We start from the raw sequence: 13,265 nt of genomic DNA on the forward strand, positions 1-13,265 counted from the left end.
GTGCCAGGCAAGGCTCCCTGGAGAGAGCATTCCACAAGAGGGGAGATAAAGGGTCGGGGAGAAAACCAGTGTGGTGCAGTGATTAAAAGTGTTGGACTATGACAGTGCAGTTCACTGAGTAAATGTGGGCCAGTCGGTCTGTCAGCCTAACCTACCTCACAGGGGAAGGGGAGAACCATACATGCCATGCTGAGCAACATGGAGGAAGGCAGGATAAAAATTTAACAAATCCTCTTTGCCTTGGCTTTTACTTCAAGATCTACTTTTACTTACTAAAGAAGCCCAGTGGAATCTGCGGGGAATGTTTTAGAGGACATGTCTAAAGTTACTGGAAGCAAAGTAAGAATCCTGAAAACATACTTTGTAAACTTTCCTGATCATAATTTAAAAAGTGTAGGCTGCATTATCTGTCTTGAAAGAGTGGCTGAAATCTATTGTCATGGATATTTGTTGACTCGCTTGAGTAAATGGTCCACCAACGTCACCCCCCCTTCCTTTTGCTTTGTGACTCACACCAGCTTTTATTCTCTGATGAATACCACCTTCAGATGGGATGAGGCTTAAACACCTTGACGCACAATGCACTTTGAAGGGTCGTGTTGCATATTTAGCCTGGAACACGATGTGGTGCATAACAGTTTCTGGTTGACATTAGCTTGGGTTAGTGTGAAATGGAGGCATACAGAATTATAAAAGGGAAAGGGAAAGGAACATAACATAAATATTCAAAGACTGCCTTTGTATTTAAGCTCCTCCTAACACCATAGCATCTGCCTTCTTCCCATTTGACACTCAAGCTTAGCTTTTTGCTATGACTTCATCAAGTCAGCTTCACGGGACACAGTCCAAATAAAATTGGGATATCGTAAATATGTGTGATTTTTCCTCCACTCCTCAATGCAAAAACATGTTTACTCATGGGAATTGGTATCCCAAACATGTAAGGGCTGTGTGCCATGTGGGGATGCAGGAGGAGCAGTGCAAATAAAGGGACAGTTTTTGCTGATGCCAGTGGGAGAGCATCTGCTTTGCATGTAGAAGGCCTCAGTTTCAGTTTCCAGTATCTCCATGTAGGACTGGGAGAAACCCCTTTCTGAAGCCCTGGAGATCTGGTCCACACATGCAATATTGAGCTGGATGGACCAATGGTATATCAGTGTATGGCAGCTTCCTGTGTTCTTGTGCACAGCCCTAAAAGAAAACTAAACATTCCCAAGTCTCATCTAAAAGCAAGCAGGAATTCAGTGCATGTGCACTGATCTCAATGGAAATTTGGCTTGCCTTTACTAGCAGGGATATGTGTTTATGATGTTATGGTATTATTATTATTACCACTATTATATATTTATTTAGTTATTTATACCCTGTTTTTCCCCTGACAGGGATTCAAGGCAGCTTACAGATAAAATATCGTGCAGTCAGATATTTTGGTGCTAAAAATATTTATACTTTAAACATCAACTTTAGGCAGGCAGTTTGCCACTTTAACTTTTGTACCCTCTTGTCAATCCATAACTCCCTGGATGGCTTACTACAACATAGTCATAGCATATAACAAGAAAATATAGCCATAATAATAAAGTGCTGCAATCCTGTATTGACTTACCTGGCAATAAGCTCCACTGAACTCCACTGCGTTTTCTTTTGAGTAGGATTGAACTATCAATGCCAGTAAGAGCCCAGAAAATTGAAAGTGATTTTTCTTTGACCCCCTCCATCACGTTTGGCACTGTTACAAAAACGGTCCTGACTTTGGTAGACTTCCACCACACTTTGATAGTAGGGGCATTCAAGAGGTGGCTGATTGTAACAGTGAGGGAGCAGGAGGTCTTTTGGTTAATCCTTTTTCTCCATACATCCCTATAAATGACTGCACAGTTCTTCTGAGTCTTCTGAGGATTTGACTTTCCTGCAATAGTTACAGAAGAATGTTCCCAGCAGGAAACTAACCCAACTGAGACTGTAAGGTTGTTTCTTTCTTTCCATTGACTGATATACAGTATTTGATTTTCTTTTTGAAATTTGAAAGGTCTGAATGTCTGTTTCAAAGGATTATTCATTCCAACTCCCTCCTTACCTGTAGAAAGGGTGCTCGGAAGGTAAAATTCAGTCTGACGTTTTCCATGCTTGGCCACACTGGCTGCTTCAAACATAACATGATGAATGAAATACATTCAAAAACAGCACAAATTAGAGGGCCCTTTGAAAGAGGTGTTTCACTTTCCTTGGTCCACTTTGTGCTTTTTTGGCTGGATGTGAAGATTTGGCTGTCTCCTTGGATGGTGCTTTGGAAGCAACTTTTGGATTTTTAAGATTGTCTTCCTAGTGGTCTTATTAGAACCACCCCCACCCCCACCATGTGTGAGATGCATTAAATGTTGCACATATTTCCCACAGAGGCCTAAAATTGTACGTATGTACAAGAATGAACAAACAAATCAATGAAAATTCTGACTGGAATAAATAGAGGCTAGAAAATTCAGCTTTTACTGAGAAGAGGAACTGTTTTTAAGTGCACCTGAGAGTTCTGTCTCCTGGAAGAGAAGAGAAATCCATTTACAGAGGAATGTGCTCTTGCGTCCCAGATGAAGAGAGCATTGAGCGAGTATGGGTGAAGGCTGCATGTGACCTGAGGGGCCTCTACTTAAGAGACAGAGTGTTCTGGTCTCTATCTCTCTCTCTCCCCCCCTTTCTTTCTTTCATTTTTTTTCTTTCAAGACGGAGGAACATTGAAAAGAGCCTGAAATAGGCTGTCTCCATGCCTGAGGTGGAACGTTGAGGTCAGCCTGACAAATGCACACTCTATGATGAGGCTCAGAAGCCTTTTTTGCTCTGCCTCTTTTTCTTCTCTCCTACACATGCAACTGTTCATCTCAGGCAGAGGTAGCCAACATGGTGCCCTTCAGTTGCTGTTGGGTTACAACTGCCGTTATCCCTGACCATTGGCCATGCTGGCTGGGGCTGATGGGAGTTGGGGATCCAGCAACATCTGAAGGGCATCATATTGTCTATCTGCAGTGCTGATGTAGTTGACGTGGTTTTGTGCTGAGCTGTGTGACAGTGGTAGAAACTTTTGCAGAATTAGAAACTCATGTAGGAATGCCAACATCCTGCTTGGTTACCTAGGGTAACCAATTGCAAATCTGCTCGAAGTAACCAGATATCCTCTGGTAAAGATGTTTCTTTGGGGAAGGGGAGAATGGACCTATATTTGGACCTGTATTGCAAGCTGAATTTGACACTTCTCATTGTCAGTTTCTATGAATTACTAAGCATCTGTATTGTTTTCTGTAAAATGTCCACTTTCCATTATGGTGCATTAATTATAAACTTCTTTGAGTCTCCAGGAGAGTATTTTTCTCAAAAAACATTGGTACCTCGTACCACTTAATTCGTTCTGGAGTTCCGTTCCTAACCTGAAACTGTTCTTAACCTGAAGCACCACTTTAGCTAATGGGGCCTCCTGCTGCCGCTGCGCCGCTAGTGCGATTTCTGTTCTCATCCTGAAACAAAGTTCTTAACCCAAGGTACTATTTCTGGGTTAGCGGAGTCTGTAACCTGAAGAATCTGTAGCCCGAGGTACCACTGTAAAGTGAAATAGTTTGAAAATCACACATCAAACACTTGTTTGAGATGGAAGTGAGTTCCTTGAATAATACTGGGACAAAACTAGTATTGCATTTGTTAAAATAAATGTGATTATTTAGAGAACGTGGAGAATATCAAATCAAGCATACAAATGCACACACTCACAAAGCTTCTAGCTCTGATTTAAATGTGACAGAATGCACAGTACACATTGTAGTTTATTTGCCTTCTGAAGGTGCTCAGTCCATTTAATAAAATGAGAGGGATAGTCTCCCATCAGAATAGAGTGAAGACTTATTCTGCAGCATGAATCCCCTGAAGAGTAAAGAGGCTATCTCAGTTGTTGCATCCCTTTTAGACTTATTTGTTCACCGTCTTGACATCATAAATACATAGTTTCAACAGACCGTTAAAATATTTTGGGCTTGGGTCCCTTTTGACACAAGCCTGATTTGCCATGCTTAAAGAGAGAGCAAAATATGTTGGCCTTACGTCACAACTGACTGGCAAGTTGTATAAGTAGAGGACAGCAAAGTTGGGCTTTAATGCAAATAATTCCATCCCCCCCCCCCCCCCCGTCACAGGGCATTGCAAAACCTTGTGAATAACCCAAGTAAACATTCCTGGAAAACTAAAAAAAAAAAAGAAACCAAAGTAGTTTAACTAATAATGCATGTTTCTTTTGGTCACAATGGGAACCCACTGAACCCACCAGGCAATATGGTGAATCTATTCAGTTGCATATGGAGCCAGCAGAAGAGCCTGTTCTTTCTGCCATACTAAGTCCACAAATACAATGCAATTCTTTGGTGACCTAGAGGCCTTTTCTTGCCATTTACACCAGAAGGAAAATTTCTTCCTTTTCTAATACAATATTTTTATCTTATAAAATACACAAAATCTTATCATAAATAAGTAAATATACAGTAGATTATCTTGATACATTTGTCATGAATATAAACTGATGGAAGTATCCAAAAGACTCAACATCTGTAAATTATTACAAATATTCTGCTCCTCAGAAAATCATGTATAAAACTGTTGTTACATTAATATTAAAATTTCTAAAGATTTATACATTCTCAGAAAAATGTTGCAACTGTGCCTTCTATTTCTGGGAGCCAACATGGTGTAGTGGTTAAGAGCGGTGGACTCATAATCTGGTGAACCAGGTTTGCTTCCCCACTCCTCCACATGCAGCTGCTGGGTGACCTTGGGCTAGTCACACTTCTCTGAAGTCTCTCAGCCTCACTCACCCCACAGAGTGTTTGTTGTGGGGCGAGGAAGGGAAAGGAGATTGTTAGCCACTTTGAGACTCCTTAAGGGGAGTGAAAGGCGAGATATCAAGTCCAAACTCTTCTTCTTCTCTCCTCAGCTTTTGATATCATCAATCATGGCATCCACCTGGGAGATGGGCTTCAGGGGCACTGTTCCGCCATGCTTTCAATCTTATCTCCACGGCTGGTTCCAGAAGGTAGCATTGGATGAGTGCTCCTTAGCCCCTTGGATTTTGAGCTATAGGGTGCCACAGGACATAATAATGTCTCCAGTGCTATTTAACATCTACATTAAACCATTGGGAGCATTCATTAGGAGTTTTAGAGTAGGGGTAGACAACCTAAGGCCCAGGGGCCGGATGCAGCCCAATTGCCTTCTAAATCTGGCCCGTGGACGGTCCAGGAATCAGTGTGTTTTTACATGAGTAGAATGTGGTGGGCTAGATGAAGGCTGCTCCTTTTCTGTAGAATAGCATTCCTTGTCAAGATATGGCAGGTGCCCATTATATGCCCGTCCCAGAAACAACTGAAGACTTTTTTGTTCTGACAAGCTATCCCAGCTGGAGAAATCCAACTCTTCTGAAAGCTACTAAAAGCAAAGTCATTTTCAACAAATCTATTAGTCTTTGTATTGATATAGACATAACAAACCCAATCAGTTTATTTTTCAACTCTTTTATAGTTGAAACCTTATTTAATCTCCAGCATTCATCATAATTTATTGTAGCTGCCATAACTATATGCACTGTAAGTTGAGAACCTACATTTTACTATATTTAACACAAACTAAGAGCAACTGTTACTGTAAAGACAAGAAGGTTTATTGAAGTCTTCCAAAAACCAAGCAGACCTTCCCACCCTGCTTGCTCAAATATGTCTCTTATCATTCTGTACAAGCTCTGGTTTATGTTTACTTTATTCCCACCACCCCTTGTGTGGTCCAGTCTTTCTGAGAATTGGTAGCTTTGTCTGTCCCTCTCCTCCTTTCCCTCCTGCAGTTCTGGGAGAGTGCCAGTCTGGAGTCCCCAAACATGCTTCCCAATTAGTTATTTGTTTGGACCTAAATTCTTTTCTGGAAGAATTGTGTGGTTCTGCTAAAACCTGAGAATCAGCTCAAGCAACCAATCAAGCATTGATTGGTTAAATGGTAAGCTGTTCAGACAGTTGGTTATGGGGAGGAAGCTTCCCGCTGTCAGCTGTTTGTAGCACCTGCTGATACTGGATTTGCTGGCCCAGCTATATAGATTCATGCCCAGTGGCTTGTAGCTTGCAGAGTTCCCATACTGTGGCATGCTGCACATGAGGAACGTCTCTCCTGGGGGAGCCTTTATTTTGAGATATTTCAGGAGATTGATTTCCAGAGTGATTGGGAAACTAACTTACAGCTGTATTATAGACCAAAGGGGGTTCAAATCTTGTAGAGATTGCATGATGAGTACAATTCAAGAGATTTGTCTAGTTACGTGTCTGTCATCTTGAACTTTCTGAGATATATGGAGTGACATTCCTAGTGACATCCAGATCTGATAATGGCTTAACTGCTTGCCAGTACCCACTTAAAACAAGGCAGCACAAAATTTGCTTTATATTGTTCATTTATCAAGGAACATCAGTGGATACATCTGGAGCCCTTCATGGTCTATTTTTGCATGATGTGTCAAGTCACCAGACTCTTCCTGTAGACCTGGATTTGCCAACCTCTTTGAGCCTGTGGGCACATTAGCAAACCAGAAAAATGCTTGAGGGCACCACACACATGCCACAACTCTTCCTCCCCTACTGTAGGGCCTCTAAAATTGTCCCAATGTCACAATTAGGTTTCAAAAAAAGAGTCTTATTAGCCAGATGTAATTTCAGTGGGAGGATGGGACCTTACTATGCACCAGGGAAACCCTCTGTGCCATCGAGCAGTAGTTGTTAGCAGTGATATGTTGCTTTCCTGGCTTCCCAACACTGCATGTCACTGCCAGTTACTGAGAGGGAGAGGGGCAAGGCATTGGGAGCTTTGATGCAGTGCAGGCACAGTGGTGGAACCAACTTGATGCTACTCCAGGGGAGCAATACTATTAATAGCAGAGCAAGTGACTATGTGTAGGCAGTCAGCTGAATAAACCCATTAGGGCTAGGGCCAACCTAGCCAAGGCCAGTGTTTCTGTTCCCCTTCTTCCCTTGTGGTTCTGTACTCCCCACCCCATCCCATTCCTTGCTATATTGCTGTTTTCACTATTTATGATATTGGTGTTGCTTAATAACCGCTTCAGAAACCAAACATTTAGTTTGGCTGAGCCAGTCCAGTCTCTGGCAAATTTATATATAGTTATCCTTGCCCTGATTTGAGAAATGGGCCACTCTGGTACTCTTGCAGCAGAGAGTCTATTATAGCATTTTAGGCTGGGAGGTGTACGTTTGTGTCTCCACAAATTTTGATTGCATGACTTAGAATCCTGAGAATCTCCTCTCCCTTTTTCTTTAAATGCTTCCAGCCCTCAAGGTAGCAAAGAGAAGCTTGAAAGTGTGTTGGCAATCCCTGTATACTATCAAAAGAAATTGTGGGGAGCAAATGGAAGAGGATTTGCTGTCAGCAGGGTTTCTGTGGCCTACATAACTTCTTGCCTTTTCCCATGACTAGCTGAATAACTTCTATAAATCTTCTAAATTTGCATAGTCTATGCATATTGCAGTATCCAGTATTTATTGGTGTTGAATTTGATCTACCTTAGACAAGAATTATACCTGCTTTGGGGTTGGTATAACCATGGGTCCTTCTAGCTCAGTTTTGTCAATGCTGGCTGGCAGATGCTCTCCAGGGTTTCACAGTTTCCCAGCCTTATCTGGAGACATTGGGTATTGAATCCTATGGCACTCAAAGCCAGTGCTCTGCCACTGATCTACAGCCCTTCAAGAGTACAGGACTGCCATCTGTTTCTGTACTTCTGTGTTGTTAAGAAACGCAAGTAACCCAGACAGTACAAAATAAGGGTGGTGCCTGTTGAGGATGGTACCCACCGAAGATGCAGCAATTGTTTACGGCGGCTTTACTTTTTCATTTGAGCAGTGTTTTACAGGGTTTCTGACTGCTTGGCTTGCTCAGGCTTTTGCTGACTACCACCAACTGCCTGGCAATCTGTTTCTCAGGATTTATTAACTTCTTTTCTCTGGTGTGTAGGAAAAAAGTATTTCTTGCTTGAGTGGGTTGATGCATTTAAGCTTGCCTAGTGCTTGGTCTTAAATGTGGCTGCCTTTAGTTGTGCATAGTGTATGCCTGTGTCTTAAGACTCTGTTTCTTAGGATGATGTGTGTCTGTTGTATGTTATCCAATGACCTCTTTTTAACAAGGTGTTTGTGCAATGGAGACCACGTTGGCTATTTTCATTTGAGAAAACTAGGTTATAGGAGATGATGGCACCAGATGGCCGCATATCCTTAGAGTGCTGTGGATTATTAAAGGGTTTGTCATGCTCTTATCCTTTTTTCCTCCCTCCCGATACTGTCAAGTGCCCATTGCTTAAGATCTGTCATGAGTTGTGTCATCTAAGAGCAGGGGTGGGCCTAATTTCAAAAGCTCTCTGGAAGTGATCAGATCTCTGGCAAGAGTGATCCTATAGGAGAGAAGAAGAAGGGGTGGCAGAAATTAAAAAGCCCAATTCTACCATGTGTGCTTGGATGGATTATCCACAAGCGAATGCAACTTTAAACAGAAGACAGGTTCCCCATTCCTGTTTTAGAGGCTGTATAGTTTAGGGCCTCAACACACCCTGGTCTGATTTAGAACTCCTAGGTACCCATACTTTCCTGTTAGATGTTGGTAGGCCCCTCATCAATGGCACAAGAATCTATTGGAAGGAGTACTGGCAATTCTTCTCAATGTCTTATTCATCTTGCTATGCATACAGCTGATCCCACAGTTTTGGTGAGGAAGGCTTATAATTGTGGAAGGGAAAAACCTCTACATTGCTGTCCCTGTTGAAAGCCTGGAGCACACATCATCATAAGATGATAGAGTTGTGCTTCTTCTAGGCTGGGAGATGCCTGTTGTTGCACAGGCAGTTCTGATTCATCTAGCCGATCAGCTCCTGATCCCAGTTTTATTCTTCTTGTTCAGGAATTAGAAGCATGTCCTTGGAAGCCTGCCCTAAGGTCACTGTTGTTGGGGGCTGACACTGTGAGGCCAGACGTACTGTGATATAATTCTTTCCAGCCCAGATTACATCTGAAAGAATTTTTAAGCTGAACATTAAAACAAGCAATACTTCTGAGTATGGGGACGGGTCAGAGAGGGTCAGTGGTAGTTTCTACTTTTTTCTCTTAAGAGGCCCAGATAAAGGATAAAGTATTCAAGCTTCTACTGCTATTAGTGCTGGCTACAGGGAAAATATTGTCCTAGTTCACACAGGAGCCTGTAAACAAGGCTCTGGGTGACTGTAGCAGCAACTAAGGATTCCAACAGCTACTACAGCCAGTTGCAGAGAGCCCCCCTCAGTCCTCTCTCATTGTGGCTGCTCACCCTTCCTATGGCAGTAATGCTTGCTTTCTTGCTTCTGCTGGTCCAAGAGGGTGAAGGAAGTAATTGCTTGCTGCAATTTATTGGGAATCCAGTAGCTCTATTTTTATTTTTGCTTCTTTGAATTCTTTGCTTGGAAACCTTTAAGGTGCATCACAGACAGAAGTCACCTGGATCCCCAACTCTTTAATGGATCTCCTCATCTCAGATCAAAATAAACATACCCACTCCAGATGTCTGTCCTTGCCATGAGAAGAGTTTATGAGGAAGTGTGGGCCATTTCTTTTGACTTGGGGTTTTGGACTAACATCCCTAAACTGCACTAAAATGCAAATGTCAGCACAGTTTGCAGTGCCCATTTTGTCACCTAGTTTGAAAAGGCCGACAGCAGTATGCCTAGCTCTGATTTGTGATTGAGATGAACAGTCTAGATAATTTTTTGTGTGAGTAAAGTTCAGATTTTAATGTATATTAAGTTGCTGGTCAGCCCATCACATGCACAGTAGCTATGTATTGAAATGGCCTCTATGATTTATTTATTTTTAAGCATGGAGAGTAACTGCTTGCTTGGCGCTGAAAGCTCCTTACGGACCAAGAACCTTTGGTCATGTTTTTAAGCTAGATGAGTGGTTCTGATTTTATTTAATCTTTCTTAATGTAAGATTAAAAACAAGATTAGAAAGTTCTGGTGGCAAGACCAGCTCCTTGGAAGCTTATTGCAGGATTAGAAGTGTATTTCTTCTTGCTATCCAGAAAGCTCCCTTGTGCTACAACAGACATTAACTCATTTGTCTCACTGTGGAAGATTATAATCCACTTTCCAGTAAAGTAACCCTAGCATTTAGTTCACAGCAGGGCTTAGTGATGAATCGAACTGCCTCCTCAAGAAATCTGAGAGTGTGGTGTTACAAAAGTTTCCTTCCTCACAAGCTTTCACTCTATACAAGGCTGTGGTTCTGTCTGCACTACAGACTTGGTGTTGCACAATAAAGCCTTTAATACTGAGCCAAAGGAAATAGACATGTTTCACAACAGCATACAATTAAACTTTGGATTCACTCCAAAGAAGGCAGTGATGGCCACCAACTTGGATGGCTTTAAAAGAGGATTAGACAAATACACAGAGGATAAGGCTATCAATGGCTACTAACCACAATGGCTTTGTTGGGGGACAGTATGCTTCTGAATTCCAGTTGCTGGAAACTGCAGGAGGGGAGAATGTTCTTGTGCTGAGGTCATTCATGCAGGCTTCCCATTGGCATCTGATTGGCCACTGTAACAGAGGCGGTTTTAGGGTAACGAGACTGGTGTGGCACACTGGGTACCATGCTGCAGGGGGCACCACAACAATGCTGTAGAGCAGAGCATGAGAGGCAGGGTGCCATTGAAATTGGAGAGCCCAAAGTTCACCACTGACCGTAAGAACAGAGTGCTACATTAGATGGCCTGTTGGTCTGATCCAGGAGGCTCTTATATTCTTACTTCAATAGTTATCAGCAACTAGAGGACTTGTAGTTCAGTCTCGCTCAGGGGAGCTTGCTGTTGGACTTAAAAACAGTATGGCCCCAAATAACAATGTATTATAGGAGAAAGGAAATACAGAAGGAAGACACAGACTGGCTTTGTTCAATGAAATGCAGATACGCAGAATCCATGTGCTCATCTAAACATGTACTTGAGGGCAGCTTTGAGCTGTCATAGGAACATAGGATACAGTAATACCTCCACGAACGTCCGCCTTGTCTAGCGTCCATTCTGGCGAACGTCCACGGCAAACCCGGAAGTACCGGAACGAGTTACTTCTGGGCTTGCCGCATGCGCAGAAGCGTTAAATCGCTCTTTGCACATGCGCAGAAGCGCAAACCGCTCCACTTGCGTGCGCAGACGTAGCACTTTGCCCTGCGTCCTTTTCAGCTAGCGGCTCCAGAACAGATCCCAGTCACAAAACAAGGTACAACTGTACATCTAGCTCAGCATCAGCTAGACCAAGACTTATGTGAGACTTATGTAGATTTTTCAGTTTCGTTGTTCTGTATGGGACAATGACAGTAAAGGTGTATCGTATCGTATCGTCAACCTGGTCCCTACCGCCCACTGGGCGTTTCAGGATTCTAGGTGAGCGGTAGGGGGTTCTATGGCACAAGCTGAATCCTCCTTCCATTGAGCACTGGTGGGTGGTAGGAAAATTTCACCATCAAGAAAGATGTATTAGTGGGCAGTAGGTAAAAAAAGGTTGACTACCCCTGAGCTAGACTGACTAGTAACAAGTAGCTCTTTGTAGTTTCAGGCAAGAGTCTTTCCCCAGCTCTCCCTGGAGATGTTAGGGGATGAATCTCAGAATTTCAAGCTTATGCTTTCCATTTGAGCTATAGTGCTTCCCTTATTACTGGTTTACCTATAAGAAGGACTCACGTGCTTACCTCTGCTTAAAAACCTCCAATGAAGGGAAGCCCACCACATTCCGAGCTAGTCTGCCTCTCTGCCAAACAGCTTTTACCATCAGAAAGTTCTTCCTAATGTTTAGTTGGAATCTCCTTGCTTGTAATTTGAATCCATTGAGGGTCTAACCTTTGGAGCAACATAAAACAAGCTTGCACTATCTTCTTTGTGACAGCCCTTAAGATATTTGAAAATTGCTATCTTATCTCCTCCCAGTCTCCTCTATTCCAGACTAAACATACCCAACAACACCTTCAATCATTCCTCATAAGGTTTGCAGAACAGCAAGAGTCTTGATCCAGGTTGGGACTTCGGTTGGGGGAGGATTACCTTAACATTTTCTCCATCACTGTTTCGTGTTGAAAATCCCTCACACACCCCTCAGAATCTGCTATTTGCTGTTTTTATTTTATTTTTTAAATTTTGTTTTTGTTTTTTAAGTGGCAGAGAATACCAATCATCGGGCTTCCAAGATGTGGTGAATATCATGTATACTTTGACCCTCTTTGGGCAAGTTACTTTAAGGCTCAATTTCTATTAATCTGAAAGGGAGAAGTGAAAGATTATACTGTAAAAATGATTTCTCCCCTACCCCCCGCTTCCATTGATGTCGTTCTTCCATCAAAGTTCAACCCTGCTGCTGTAGTACTGTGAAATGGATCAACTTTGTCAGGAACTTGACAAAGAAGCTGGTAAACTTATCTTGGCTATAACCTCAGCAGGATATACTCTTTTTTCCTTTTTTCTTCAGGAGGGTAGCTTAATTAAATCAAGCCAAAGATACATACAGTACAGCAGGTGAAACCTGCAGCAGCATAAACAGATCAATAAACCGATTTGTGTTTGCTGACCAGAAGAGATTTCTAATTACTAGTGCTCTGTACTCCCCATTTCTGATGGCGTGGGAGTAATTGAAAGCATAAGAAATCCAATTCCCTCTTGTTTGGGAGTTTGTTTCTGTTTAGCTCCACTTAACTGGACTGGTAATGCTGACTCGTCTGTCGAGGCTGAAGGTGGTAATTTATTTCCAGTTGTCTACTTGGGATCCTAGTTCCTTATTCAAGAGTTGCTTAAATTTTTTAGTAGGAGTTTATTTTTAGAGGCTTCAATAGCACATCAAAGTATATATGTGTGTGTATTTATTTATATCTGCCTAAAAGCACACATGTGCCCCAGACCTCCTGCTTCCATACTGTCTGAATCCTGTATCAAAAAGAGAATGAAAGCTTTGCTGATAAATAACTGTAAGCAGCACCAAAGGGGAAATTATCCTCCAATTTGTGAACCTATGGAAATACTGTATATTCTGTATTGTTGTATAATATCTAGGATTTATTATATGGAGAATCAAATAATATTATTATTACTGTTGTTTTTGTTGTTATTTAATCTATACGCTGCTTGCATGCCAAAATGGCTTCTAAGTGGTTTGCAACTATAAAATCAGAATCAAAATACAC

At 42.1% G+C, this 13,265-nt stretch overlaps 1 protein-coding gene across 2 annotated transcripts in view; it reads left to right on the plus strand.

The window, feature by feature from the left end:
- PSKH1 (protein serine kinase H1) overlaps positions 1-13,265 on the plus strand; it is a 32,964-nt gene that overhangs the window by 12,045 nt on the left and 7,654 nt on the right. The window lies entirely within an intron of this gene.

The sequence above is a fragment of the Podarcis gaigeae genome (assembly GCF_964106915.1).
Source record: "Podarcis gaigeae genome assembly, chromosome: 8".
NCBI classification, from domain to species: Eukaryota; Metazoa; Chordata; class Lepidosauria; order Squamata; family Lacertidae; genus Podarcis; species Podarcis gaigeae.